Source organism: Salvelinus namaycush, chromosome 36, assembly GCF_016432855.1.
Source record: "Salvelinus namaycush isolate Seneca chromosome 36, SaNama_1.0, whole genome shotgun sequence".
Classification (NCBI taxonomy): Eukaryota; Metazoa; Chordata; class Actinopteri; order Salmoniformes; family Salmonidae; genus Salvelinus; species Salvelinus namaycush.
In genome coordinates, this window is record NC_052342.1 from 10,848,620 (window position 1) to 10,863,865 (window position 15,246).

The 15,246-nt window shown below is 42.7% G+C and overlaps 1 pseudogene; it reads right to left on the reverse strand.

The window, feature by feature from the left end:
* Nucleotides 1-2,893: 2,893 nt before the first annotated feature.
* LOC120030310 lies at nt 2,894-3,468 on the reverse strand (annotated as a pseudogene).
* Nucleotides 3,469-15,246: the final 11,778 nt, after the last annotated feature.

Here is a 15,246-nt window from a genome sequence, read left to right on the forward strand (position 1 = left end):
ACATGGGAACAAAGATCGTACTTTTTGGAGAAATGTCGTTATGGTCGGCGGAAAAAGGGGGAGACTTGCAAGCCGATTGAACACCATCCCAACCGTGAAGCACGGGGGTGGCAGTATCATGTTGTGGGGGTGATTTGCTGCAGGAGACTGGTGCACTTCACTAAATAGATGGCATCATGAGGTAGGAAAATTATGTGGATATATTGAAACAAATTCTCAAGACATCAGTCAGGAAGTTAAAGCTTGGTCGCAAATGGGTCTTCCAAATGGACAATGACCCCAAGCATACTTCCAAAGTTGTGGCAAAATGGCTTAAGGACAACAAAGTCAAGGTATTGGAGTGGCCATCACGAAGCCCTGACCTCAATCCTATAGAAAATTTGTGGGCAGAACTGAAAAAGCATGTGTGAGCAAGGAGGCCTACAAACCTGACTCGGTTACACCAGTTCTTTCAGGAGAAATGGGCCAAAATTCACCCAACTTATTGTGGAAGGCTAGCCGAAACGTCTGACCCAAGTTAAACAATTTACCAAATACTAATTGAGTATGTAAAATTCTGCCCCACTGGGAATGTGATGAAAGAAATAAAAGCTGAAATAAATCCTTCTCTCTACTATTATTCTGACATTTCACATTCTTAAAATAAAGTGGTGATCCTAACTGGCCAGGGAATTTTTACTAGGATTAAATGTCAGGAATTGTGAAACTGCATTTAAATGTATTTGGCTAAGGTGTATGTAAACTTCCGACTTCAACTGTAGGTAGGCCTCCTGTAGGGTAGCTAGCTACAGTTACCCATAGCTGGCTAGCTAGTTTTATAGTTTGGTCATTTATTCAAATACATTTCAGAATTGCATTTTTTTTTTATTGAATCTATCAATGTTTTATAGGCTCCTCACTACGTGACTAAGCCAATTTGCCAACTTTAAAATCAGTGTATATAATATGTGTGTGTGTGTATATATATATACATTTTTTCCAGGCTAGCTTCATACTTTTTTCTGACATGCTGAAATGCATTTTTGTGATTATATTTTACACTTCACAGCCACCAGAGTTTGACATGCGACTAAAGTTTGCATTGAATTGTGGGTTATATCAACCCCGAGGGAAAGTGGATAGCACAAGGGCTGAGGGGGTAAAAATAAAGTGTTTGGACTGCAGCCACTGTATGTTGGCTACATGAAGTAAAGAGAACATTTAACGTAGCCAAAGATTATAGGGTCCCATAGGAAACACTGACCAACACTTTGGTTCCTACCCTGTCAAAATAACTCCTCCCTGGCATTTTCATTCATTGTCATGTCACACTGTATTCAAAGTGCCCACTATTATATTCTAACTATAGAATTAAAATAATAATTATTTTTCCATGATTCCAACAGTTCACCCAAGTGTTTTGATCTACATCGCAAGTCAAATCGCAATTAACAAAATTTGGTAAAGGCCTAGATATCGTGCAGTCCTACGTGGCAGTGTGGATAAAAAAAAAAAAAAGGAAATGTGGAAATTGATGAGAAATGTCGTTTGTTTTATACTGTTCAAATAATCAGAATGGAGAAAGACCCATTTTGAAATAACTTAATGTATGTGTTGCCACCCTAGGGTCAATTATTACACTGTATGCAAATTTAGAACATAAAATACCATCATACTGTCACTTTAAAAAAACGTAATATGGCATTTTGGCCATATTGACCAGCCCTACGTTACACCCCTACCAAATAGGTATTGTATTTCAGGCAGAATGCTTATGGATTTTAGCTAAGCTCAGCACTGTTGATTGCAAAATCTGTCAAAACAATTATTTATTTTAAAGATTGAGATTTACAACAGATAGCCTAGCATATGGTGGGGCAAAACAGTGCTGTCACACGCTGCCTTCATTCATTTCTGATGTACATTTTGTTGCTGTTGGTGTAAAGTCTCACCCCAAATAGCCTCTTGCTAGTGAGCTGAGAAAAATAGTGACCTCTAGTATGTAGGATACAGTACTTTTTGTATTGTGCTCCTTTGCAACAATGATACCCAGCCCTTCACGGACAGAGGCCTGAATCCCAGGTGGCTTGTTAAGTGTGCAGCTCTACAGTGTCTTTGGAACACGCTGACTGATAAAGAGCCACTTGTTATCTGCGTATAGCAGGCACCGCATGGCTAAATAATAATTTATTGAGACATTCCAACCCATCTGAGCATGGCACATCTCTTGAGAAAAGATGGGTTTAAGGTTCCTTTGTGCGTGTGTGTCGTGACTCGTGTGTCTATAAAGTGGCTTGCTACTCAGGCCGTTAATGTCAGGTGAAAAGGCTGCTATGGGGGGAGATGGAGATCAAGCAAACATGGACTACGCCGCTCTCACAATTCATTACAATTATGCGAAGTTGGCTCTTCCCTAGAGTATTGACAATTCCTGTTAAAAAAAAAAACTGCACAAGTCTCATTTGGGAAATAATTACAATCTGTGTATAATTATTACTGTAGAATGAAAATTCTGTATTGGCATGTAATTCAATGATTGGGATATAAGTCATTTTTTCCTTTAAGTTGTATTCCTTACAGATACATAGTCTAAGAATTGTGTCACCCTACAAACCAGTTTAGAGGTTGTGTCCTTACAATAACATCCGTAGCCTTTTGAATATATACAGAACTAATCCTTTATTTACATTTGGCAAACATGATCAAACTTCCCTTATTTTGGTCTTGACAAGATGGCTGTTACTAGCAAATGCAGAGATAAAAATAGAAACGATGATGCACATAATGGAGTGCGGTTTTTCGTGTTAGTCATGTTAAGTAGCAATTTATTTAATCCTACTCATTTGCTAATAGTCATGAAAATACATAAGAAAACTAAACAAAATAGACATCTTGATTAAGGTGACGTCAGAGCTTATAGTTTCATGGAACATACAGAAGGTAACGCCATACTGCAGACACAATCATTCCAGCGTTTTTCTTCTCCATAGTTTATATGCATACAGTTCTCATTTCCCATGGCGTTATCAGGCTGTACATTGCTCCAGTCGCGGTAGTAGAACCTGAACCCGTCACTCCACAGCCAAAGGCCCTCCTGGGTAGCGTCCTGTCCGCCGATCCAGGCTCTTGGGAAGTTGTGCGTCTGTCTGCGGATCATCTCCTGAATGAAGTGGTTCTCTTCTGTGCTGTGGATGGATGCCAGGTTGGCCCCCTGAAACGCGCAGTACTGCTCTGACTCGGCCCATGTCCGTTCGGTGCGGATGTATGTGAAACAGCGGTGTCCATGTTTGAACCAGCCTGTGGGGCATACGCTACTGCTTTCTGTCTTCACCTGCTCCTCCTCCAGAGACATGGACTGCTCTACACCAAGCTCCTCTGATGGCTCGAGAGAGAGACCCTGTTCGGCGTCTGTTTCCTCCAACACCTCGAGAGGTGGGTTCTGTTCAAAGTACTTTCCCTCGGCACCCATGTCCTCCATAGGAGGAACATGTCCGGCGTCAATATTCTGTAAGATTTCAAAAGTAGGGAGCTCTGGGTTTGCCTCTTGTGAACGCTCAAGAGGAAGAAGTTGGGCCTCCATTAAGGGCGTTTCGTTGCTGAGCTCCAAGACCGCACTGACAAGTAGGAGGATGGTCAACTTCGCCATGGCACTAGTCTCATATTAGAGGGTTCTGTTCATCTGGAGAAAGAGATGCACCTTTTATACAGTACAGGCCACAACAGTAATTCCTAACAATGGTTAACTAGTCTTGCTGATATAAGACTGTTTACGAGTGATTCCTGTAGCAATTGATCAAAGTACAAAAAAACAAGTATCTGTTTCCTTATTGATGAATGCCTCCACGTGAGCGCAGGGTTTTATTGTAAACAAGGAACGTGCCGAATTAATTGTCTTTTATGGTCATCTCTCTTTCCTTGTCATGGCATGTTTCTTGATACCAACCATGTTTTTGAAAAAAATGTTTTTAATCAAAGTTAAAGGCAGTCGACTGCATTATGAATTCACTCACAGCAGTTTTATGTTTCATAGCCGTTGTTTTTAACCTGAACTCGACATTGGCTTCCTTGTTCTGGGCTTTGTGTTGTCTTAGGATTTCCCCCATGGTATATCATATTACTTGATATGGTCAACGAGGTCATTATCAATTTCTTGTGCAAGTGAGTGGTAGTGTCTGAGTAAAAGCCGAACAATTCATGATGCTCCTAACAGTGACGTGTTCTGTTTTAAAATGGCACAATATATACATTTATTGGCAAATTAATGACTTTTGTTGTAAAAATACAGAGCCAGCTCAGTTGGTGTACTAAATCCAATGCCCGGAGGGCTCAAAACCTCTACATTAAATGCCGCAGGGGATTTTATTAAGGAGACAATTTGCTATGCCCCTTCTGCTGTTTTTGATGGAGGACCAGTTTATAGCCCTGGTGTGTGTGTGATGCAGTGTTCTTCTGCTGTCTGGCCCTGCTGTGGTTACTCATTGACTTGTTGTCATGAAACCACAAAGCTTCTGACCACAATGACATTGTGGTACTGGGCAGGATGGCATGTACACACTCAGTACAGGAATTTCTAGATAAAGGATTATCAAAGCCAAGAATTTGTTGATAAAAACATACATTGGATCAGTTCCGTTGTGCATAGTTGTTGGGACAGAAAGTAGACACATTTTTTTTAAGTGAGACGATTAGAATGATAATCTCTTCCTCAGTAGGCTATTGTGTCAAGGATGTGTGAAGGTCACCTCCACGTTCAGGGGATGCACATAGCTTCTAGTAGTTTGGATTACTATCTAGGAAAGTAGGAGAGGGTCAGGAAATTCTAAGTATGCGACTGTCCTCTTCTTGGAGACAACTCTGGTAACGTTCTATGAACCACATATGAATAGTGTATTATCCCCCATCATGCTTTAAAATTAATGTAAGCTTCTATAACAGGTTGTGGCAATGTAATGGCCTGTATCAAATCAAAGTTTATTTGCCACGTGCACCGAATACAACGGTGAAATGCTTGCTTACAGGCTCTAACCAACAGTGCAAAAAAGGTATTGGGTGAGCAATGGGTAAGTAAAGAAAAGAAAAAACAGTAAAAAGACAGTGAAAAATGACAGTAGCGAGGCTATATACGGTAGCAAGGCCATAAAAGTAGGGAGGCTACATACAGACACCGGTTAGTCAGGCTGATTGAGGTAGTATGTAGATATGGTTAATGTGACTGCAGATATGATGGACAGAGAGTAGCAGTAGCGTAAAAGAGGGGTTAGTGGGTGGCGGGACACAATGCAGATAGCCCGGTTAGCCAATGTGTGGGAGCACTGGTTGGTCGGGCCAATTGAGGTAGTATGTACATGAATGTATAGTTAGAGACTATGCATATGATAAACATAGAGTAGCAGCAGCGTGAAAGAGGGGTTGTGGGCACACAATGCAAATAGTCCGGGTAGCCATTTGATTACCTGTTCAGGAGTCTTATGGCTTGGGGGTAAAAACTGTTGAGAAGCCTTTTTGTCCTAGACTTGGCACTTCGGTACCGCTACCGAACAGTCTATGACTGGGGTGGCTGGGGTCTTTGACAATTTTTAGGGCCTTCCTCTGACACCGCCTGGTGCAGAGGTCCTGGATGGCAGGCAGCTTAGCCCCAGTGATGTACTGTGCCGTATGCACTACCCTCTGCAGTGCCTTGCGGTCGGAGGCCGAGCAATTGCCGTACCAGGCAGTGATGCAACCAGTCAGGATGCTCTCGATGTTGCAGCTGTAGAACCTTTTGATGATCTCAGGACCCATGCCAAATCTTTTTAGTTTCCTGTGGGGGAATAGGCTTTGTCGTGCCCTCTTCACGTCCGTCTTGGTGTGACCATTCTAGTTTGTTGGTGATGTGGACACCAAGGAACTTGAAGCTCTCAACCTGCTCCACTACAGCCCTGTTGATGAGAATGGGGGTGTGCTCGGTCCTCCTTTTCCTGTAGTCCACAATCATCTCCTTAGTCTTGGTTACGTTGAGGGATAGGTTGTTATTCTGGCACCACCCGGCCAGGTCTCTGACCTCCTCCCTAATAGGCTGTCTCGTCGTTGTCGGTGATCAGGCCTACCACTGTTGTGTCGTCTGCAAATTTAAAGGTTGATGTTGGAGTCGTGCCTGGCCATGCAGTCGTGGGTGAACAGGGAGTACAGGAGGGGACTGAGCACGCACCCCTGGGGGGCTCCAGTGTTGAGGATCAGCATGGCAGATGTGTTGCTACCTACCCTAACCACCTGGGAAGCGGCCCGTCAGGAAGTCCAGGATACAGTTGCAGAGGGAGGTGTTCTGTCCCAGAATCCTTAGCTTAGTGATGAGCTTTGAGGGTACTATGGTGTTGAACGCTGAGCTGTAGTCAATGAATAGAATTCTCACGTAAGTGTTCCTTTTTGTCCAGGTGGGAAAGGGCAGTGTGGAGTGCAATAGAGATTGCATGATCTGTTTGGGCGGTATGCAAATTAGGTGAGCCATTACCTGCCTTTCAAAGCACTTCATCGCAGGGCATAGCAGGATTTCTTGTAAGCTTTCCGGATAGAGTCCCGCACCTTGAAAGCGGTAGCTCTACCCTTTACCTCAGTGCGAATGTTCCCTGTAATCCATGGCTTCTGGTTGGGGTATGTACGTACGGTCACTGTGGGGACGACATCTTCGATGCACTTATTGATAAAGCCAGTGACTGATGTGGTATACTCCTCAATGCTATCGGAAAAATCCCGGAACATATTCCAGTCTGTGATAGCAAAACAGTCCTGTAGTTTAGCATCTGCTTCATCTGACCACTTTTTTTATAGACCGAATCACTGGTGCTTCCTGCTTTAATTTTTGCTTGTAAACAGGAATCAGGAGGATAGAGTTGTGGTCGGATTTGCCAAATGGAGGGCGAGGGAGAGCTTTGTACGCGTCTCTGTGTGTGGGATACAGGTGATCTATAATTTTTTTCCCTCTGGTTGCACATTTTAACATGTTGATAGAACTGATTTAAGTTTCCCTGCATTAAGGTCTCCAGCCACTAGGAGTGCAGCCTTTGGGTGAGTTGTTTGCTTATTTCCTTATACAGCTGACTGAGTGCGGTCTTTGTGCCAGCATCTGTCTGTGTTGGTAAATAAACAGCCACGAAAAGCTGAAAACTCTCTAGGCAAGTAGTGTGGCCTACAATTTATCACAATATACTCTACTTCAGGTGAGGAAAATCTAGTGACTTCCTTAGATTTTGTGCACCAGCTGTTGTTTACAAATATGCACAGACCACCCCCCCTCGTCTTACCGGAGTGTTCTGTTCTATTTTGCTGGTGCAGCGTATATCCCGCTAGCTGAATATCCGTGTCGTAATTCAGCCACGATTCCGTGAAACATAGGATATTACAGTTTTTGATGTCTTGTTGGTAGGATATTTGTGATCGTACCTCGTCTAATTTATTGTCCAATGATTGCACGTTGGCGGGTAATAGTGACGGTAACGGCAGCTTTCCCACTCGCCTCCTGCTGGTCCTCACGAGGCATCCCGCTCTGTGTCCTCTACCTGCGTCTCCTCTTGCAAATAATGGGGATGTTGGCCCTGTCAGGTGTTTGGAGAATGTCCTGTGCTTCCTGCTTGTTGAAGAAAAAATCTTCGTCTAATCCGAGTTTTGTGATCGCTGTCCTGATATCCAGAAGCAATTTTTTGCCATAAGATATGGTTGCAGAAACATTATGTACAAAATAAATTACAAATAACGCGAAAAAAAACAATGGCATAATTGGTTGGGCGCCCGTAAAGCTGCTGCCATTTCTTCCGGCACCATTAACACAAATAATGCGTCACAAACCTAGGAAGTGTTCATATAAAGTGATACGGGTCATGGAGTTTTGAGCACCTGAGCCAAGTCCTGGTCTAATGTCATCAAGCCTATGCTCTTTGAATAGCAACTTCCTTGGCGCTCAGTAATGGCCTCCCTAATAGGTTCTAGCATTATCCTCACATGGCTTTATGGAGATTCAGAGCTGGGGTGTAGATGAGCATATTGTTTTGAGTGTGTGTATTCCATCATCATTAAGTGTGGGATTGTGGTATGTTCATATACTTTTTAACGTACCCTCACAGCAGGGAAAGCCAGGGGAAAGGGTTATTTGTAAGGGGGACTTTGCTGGATTTCCTAATATTATTCATCTAATATGTTGAATATTTAGTTTGGATATGGTGTCAGCCCATGACATCTAAGACCATTGAATTTGGTTAACTATCTTGTGAAATACAGTGTGAGTGACGCAATTACTTGTTTAGGCAGTATTGACAGCCAATCATAGTAACACGAGATAGAAAAGTGAAGTTAAGCGCAGCCTATAGGCCTATTGATTTTGTGAATGCGTTAAGGCATTCCCTTCTAACTGGAGATCAATATGCATATGTAATCAAGGAACAATGAGGTTGCACCTCTCAGCCATCCATCAACAAACTCTGCTATATTTCACCCAAAGCAACATAACACACGGCAGGCTTAGCGCCCACACACCAGTGAAAGTATAGGAATTAGGCAATACATTTTGGTTTTCAGTCAACGGGGTGAGGCTAAATCATAAACGTTATTGAATAATCCTGTATAGAATATTTTTTTATAGTGTTCATTAAATAATTGTGTTCTAAACAGGTGAATTCAATGCTTTGCTTTTGAAGACCTTTTCTGTAGTGGCAAAGTTTTGTCTTTGGCTCGAACACACTTTTCCTTCGTCATTTCATTCTGCTCTACAAGTTTGACTGTCTCGGGAGTGTAACTCAATCAAGCATAGCAGAACCACCAGTTCCACCCAGAGCGTGTCATTACACACGACCAATAACCCCCATGGGTGTTTTGGCATCTCTCAGGGCTCTGATAAACGGTTCTACCTTGTTTGTCACATTCAGGTAAACTGTGGGACCTGTTCCCTTATGTAGAAAATGTTTATTTTGACTGCATATTATACCATCTCTTGGAGACCCATCGGAGCACTTGCTCCAGGTATGGTGTGTGTGCGTTGTCCTGCTGGGAGGAAGTGGACGTATTTCCAGGTCTGTTTAGTCAGACACCCCCTCTGTCTTTATAGCTACATTATCTGCTTTATAGCTATCATGAGAAGTAATTCAAAGCTAGTCTCGCAATCCCCAGTCAGGCTACCCATCTATCACTGCTGCTCAGTAATTAACGCTGTGCATTTAGATCTAAAAAAAAATTCCATTCCATTTGAGGTATGTTTATGGGGCTTATAAATTATACCATAACTTACATAAGAGGACAGGAATTAGCCACATTTTACATAGGCCTATTCCAAACGGATAATTATAAATTCATGTCTGTAATATGAAGTATTGTTCAGATTTGATATCATCTTTGTTAGAAAGTGCAACCTTGCACTGTGTCAGTGACATTTAATTGAGCATCTGGCCTCCGCTTTTATCACATTTCTGAAAACAATTTTGGTACTTGATTAACTTTTTGTAGCCATTTCAAATGTGTTAAGTTACTATCTTGTTTGGCCACATCTTGCCAGTTGTTGGCTTGATGACGGAGAGAGTGTCTTGGGGGGGTCTGGATAGTTCTAATTCTAGCACGTAATCAGCAGGTGGGTTTCTGTGCTTTTGTGTGTGTTGTGCATATGAAGACTCAAACACCCCATACACCACTCGTACACACACTGCGCCCTCGGCACTGAAACAAAGTTGGCTGATAAGCCTGGTCAGGGAAAGTCACACATGATCACACTCGCACAAGATCTGCTTGCTCCTTCCTTCCCGTTCCCCTCCTCCCGCCCCCTTTCACACACTGTTGATTGGCTCAGAGAAGGTAAAGCGCTTGTGAAACCTTGCTGCTTGCTCTGAGACGAGGGAGAGATCACACATCGTGTCTTAGCCAACAAGGTAAGGCAGTGCCTGAAAAGACAAATGATAGCAAATAGCCTCTGTCTGGTATAAACTTTTCTGCAACTACTTAAATTAACAATGGCATATGTATGTGGTGGCAGGTAGCCTAGTGGTTAGAGCGTTGGGCCAGTAACTGAAAGGTTGCTGGATCCAATCCCCGAGCTGACAAGCTAAAAATCTGTCGTTCTGGCCCTGGACAAGGCAGTTAACCCACTGCTCCTAGGCCGTCATTATAGATTGTAAGAATTTGTTCTTAACTGGCTTGCCGAATAAAATATATTTTAAAAGTATTTAAGCAAGTGGAAATGGTTATAGATGTGTTGTCTCAAACTTCAGCTCCGGAAAGGGGCCTCTCAGGGGACTGAAACCATAGTATGTAGCTAAGCAGAATGCCATTTTGTATTTAGAAGCATGCAATCTTGTGTATTGTACTCCAGTAAGATTATCAGGAGAGGGTAAGCAAGTGCTTTGCTAATGTGGTTTCTCACAACAAATGAATTGTTTCCAATAAATTGTAATTCGCAAAATCTTATCCCGTGCCGTGACTCCCTGTTAAATTATACCGATTGTAGCAAGTGCAACTTGTTGCCGTTTTTAGTCTTTCTGTTTATAGAAGTATAGGAAAGGTGTTCTATTTTTCAGTTTGACAAGCAGTTTGTATCAGTGTCGCCATATTGAGGATAACAAAGACCTTGCTTCGTGTTGCATTTCCTCAGAGACCATGTTCTAGTGTCAAGCTGTGACTGTCCTCATAACCCCACATTTTGGGCTCCCGAATGGCGCTGCGGTGTAAGGCACTGCATTTCAGTGCTAGAGGCGTCACTATAAACCCTGGTTCGATTCCATGCTGAATCAAAACCGGCTGTGATTGGGAGTCTCGTAGGGCAGTGCACAATTGGCCCAGAGTTCTTGGGGTTTGGCCGGGGTATGCCGTCACAGTTATTTACAATTTGTCCTTAACTGACTTGCCTAGTTAAATAAAGGCTCAAATTTGACGTAACAAACAAGATTTTAACACGTGTACGTGTTCCACAGCAGTGAGTGACAAGCATGTCGGCCCCAACCAAGAGAACCCAGTGGCGGGAAGAACTGCAGAACTTCCGCAGGGAACACGGCATCTCCAAGCAGGTGCTGCTCAACTGCTGCCTGGTCTAACGCATCATCGCCTGGTACAGGGAACTCCACTTGAGTGGGTTGGTAATGTAGCTTAGCCGCTAGCTATGCTAACAATGGTTGTTAAAGTGACGTCACGTTGCCCTGAGACCTGAAGACTCAGGATTGAAATGATCGGTGGTTTGCTATATAGTGTATTGGATACAATGATCAGCTTTGTAGTAGTGTCAGAGAACATGTTATCCGATCAGAGCAGAACGTTGATTTGTATACACAAGCGCTGGGTCTTGATCATGGTATCTGCTATTGCATGTCATTGTGGTGATGCAATGCAGATACATTGGGGAGAACAAGTATTTGATACACTGCCGATTTTGCAGGTTTTCCTACTTACAAAGCATGTAGAGGTCTGTAATTTTTATCATGGGTACACTTCAACTGTGAGAGACGGAATCTAAAACAAAAACCCAGAAAATCACATTGTATGATTTTTAAGTAATTAATTTGCATTTACATCCCTGTGGCATTTTTAAGAAGCTGATTTAAACAGCAGAGCATTACACAGGTCCACCTTGTGTTGGGGTCTTTAAAAGGCCCCAAAATGTTCAGTTTTGTCACTAAACACAATACTACAGATGTCTCGCATTTTGAGGGAGCTTGCAATTGTCATGCTGACTGTAGGAATGTCCACCAGAACTGCTGCCAGAGAATTGAGTTTTAATTTCTCTATCATAAGCCGTCTCAATTAAGTTTTGGCGAATTTGGCAGTACATCCAACCGGCCTCACAACCGCAGACCACGTGCATGGCGAAGTGTGGGCGAGCGGTTTGCTGATGTCAACGTTGTGAACAGAGTGCCACATGGTGGCAGTGGGATTATGGTATGGGCAGGCATAAGCTACGGACGACAAACACAATTGTATTTTGTCAATGGCAATTTGAATGCACAAATACAGTGACGAGATCCTGAGGAACATTGTAAGGCCCATTTTTTGATTTTATATAAAAAAATGTAAAAAAGCTATCTGTGATCAACAGATGCCTAATGAATTTATTTTAAATCAGATTTCCTCATATGAACTGTAACTCAGTAAAATGAATGAAATTGTTGCATTGTGGATCATGAGTAACACTTACTAAAAGGTTGATTTCCCCTGTCAACATAACTTTTTTCAGCATGTCTTTGTTTTGGTGGTAGCGTCACTAGTACTCCAGGGACTCCAGCTGTGTAATGAGCGTATTGTGTTGCAGTTTGTGGTTTGATGACAGCCGACGATATATACCCATGGATGGCCCGGTCATTTTCCCACATTTAAAAATTGATGTGCAGCAAAGAGCTGGTTCCTAATTAGAGATTTTTTTTAAATGATCAAGATGCACCTGTGAGTTAAAAAAATAAAAAGTATTTTATTTAATCCTTGATATTTTGGGCAGGAATCTTTGTCTAATGATTTGGTCTGTCTACTGTTAATTTGTAATCAATCACAAGTCCCAGAAATATGCTTTACCTTGTTCACTGATTCATATCAGGCCGTCTCGCTGTATGTGGGGCAAAAAACATCTCATGCTTCCAAGACTATTAAAACACTAATGTGATATCGATCAGCCCTGTCCTCACCTTTTGTAGGAACGGCACAATTTATGGTCCAGTCAGAATGAAAAATGGTCGGCGCTCATCGCACCGTATGCTGAAGCTGACAGCGGTAGATAAATGTATTTTCACTGTAACGGCAGTGTTATTGATTACTCAGTGGGCTGTATATGTACATTGGTCATACGGCATTTTGGAATAGCATTTGCTATAGGAGAGCTCCCTCCAATTGGATCAGAAGACATTGGCCATAAACTGATAGATGGTAGAGAAACAGTTAGGTGACTTTGGTTAGGGGCTGTGTATCAGATTTACTTGCTTTACTGCCAATGAGTTATGCATTTCCTATGGTCTTAGTATATGTCTCCAGAGTCGGTATTCCGGACACAAATTAAGCCTGGTGTTGGACTATTGTATAAAAAGCATTCTCTATGGAGAATTGTCAATGAAATAACTTTTTGGACCAGGCTTAATGCGTATCCAGAAAACTTGCCTTAAAAGTAAACATTTGGAATTTCTATATTCTGTCAATATACAATACAGCCTTGTATGGAAATATGGCTTGGACATTATCCACACCAATATAATTTTAAATTGGCAGGGGTATATTTTAGTCTTAGAAATATTCCAAGGACATATCCTCAAAAGAGAACGAGCAGGACCAGTGGGAATTATTATCATGTAGATTTAACCATTGGGTGGAAAAAGTAATGAAATAGTCTTGGCTATCTAACTGAGATCAATTTGTCCTAAAGTCTTTGTCTTTCAGTTTGGATTATTCGGAGATTTCCCTTTTTCATGGCTTGGGTTCGGAGCATCTGGGTTTTTTGTTACCTAGTATAGTATAAAACTCAATTTTATGTTTTTGTTTTGCATTAAAATGGCATCTGAGACTGGGCTACTGTGGCCTGGAGGAAAATGTTGTTCAATGAGCAGTTGTAATTTAGAATTCTGGTTCGGTCTTTGATGCATTACAGCAGGGCAATTCCACAATAAGAGTGATGCTGAGACTCAGATTCTTCACTCTAAAATGCATGTCAAGCAAAAACCACAGATTTTTCAAAGTTAAACAAATTAAATCCAATCAAATTGTATGTCACATGCACTGAATAGGTGTAGACCTTACCGTGAAATGCTTACTTACAAGCCCTTAATCAATGCAGTTAAGAAAGAGTTCTGAAAATATTTACTGAAAAAAGTGAAAATAAAAACGATTTATTAAAACTAAAAATGTAAATGTAAAAATGTAAAAGTTAACACAATAAAATTACAATAATGAGGCTATATACAGGGGGTTCTGGTGCCGAGTCAATGTCCTGGTTGTACAGGTTAGTTGAGATGATTTATACATGTAGGTAGGGGTAAAGTGACTATGCATAGATAAAAAACAGCGAGTAGCAGCAGTTTAAAAACACAGGGGTGGGGTGGTGTTAATGCAAATATATTCCGGGTGGCCATTTGATTAATTGTTCAGCAGTCTTATGGCTTGGGGGTAGAAGCTGTTAAGGAGCCTTTTGGATCTAGACTTGGCGCTCCGGTACTGCTTGCCGTGCGGTAGCAGAGACAACAGTCTGTGGCTTGGGTGACTGGAGTCTTCAATTTCTTTGGGCCTTCCTCTGACACTGCCTAGTATATAGGTCCTGGATGGCAGGAAGCTTGGTCCCCAGTGATTTACTGGGCTGTTTGCACTACCTTCTGTAGTGCCTTACGGTCAGATGCAGAGCATTTGCCATACCAGGCGGTGATGCAACCGGTCAGGCTGTCTCATCGTTGTCGGTGATCAGGCCTGCCACGGTTGTCGTCAGCAAACTTAATGATGGTGTTGGAGTCGTGCTTGGCCATGCAGTCGTGGATGAACAGGAAGGGACTAAGCATGCACCGCTGAGGGACCCCCGTGTTGAGGATCAGCATGGCAGATGTGTTGTTGCCTACCCTTACCACCTGGCAGTAGCCTGTCAGGAAGTCCAGGATCCTGTTACAGAGGGAGGTGTTTAGTCCCAGGGTTCTTAGTTTAGTGATGAGCTTTGTGGGCACTATGGTGTTGAACGCTGAGCTGTTGTCAATGAACAGCATTCTCACATAAGTGTTCCTTTTTTGTCCAGGTGGGAAAGGGCAGTGTGGAGTGCGATTTGAGATTGCGTCATCTGTGGATCTGTTGGGAGGGTATGTCAATTGGAGTGGGTCTAGGGTTTCCGGGATAATGGCGTTGATGTGAGCCATGACCAGCCATTCAAAGCATGTCATTGCTACTGACGTGAGTGTTACGGGCCGTAGTCATTTAGTCAGGTTACCTTCGCTTTCTTGGGCACAGAGACTATGGTGGTCTGCTTGAAACATGTAGGTATTGCAGGCTCGGTCAGGGAGATGTTGAAAATGTCAGGGAAGACACTTGCTAGCTGATCCGCGAATGCGCTGAGTACACGTCCTGCTAATCAGTCTGGCCACACGGCCTTGTGAATGTTGACCTGTTTAAAGGTCTTGCTCACATCAGCTACCGAGAGCGTGATCACACAGTCGTCCAGAACAGCTGGTGCGAGCATAAAAGGCATTTAGCTCCTCGGGTAGGCTTGCGTCACTGGGCAGCTCATGGCTGGGTTTCCCTTTGTAGTCCGTAGTAGTTTGCAAGCCCTGCCACACCCGACAAGCATCAGAGCTGTTGTAGTAGAATTCAGTCTTAGTC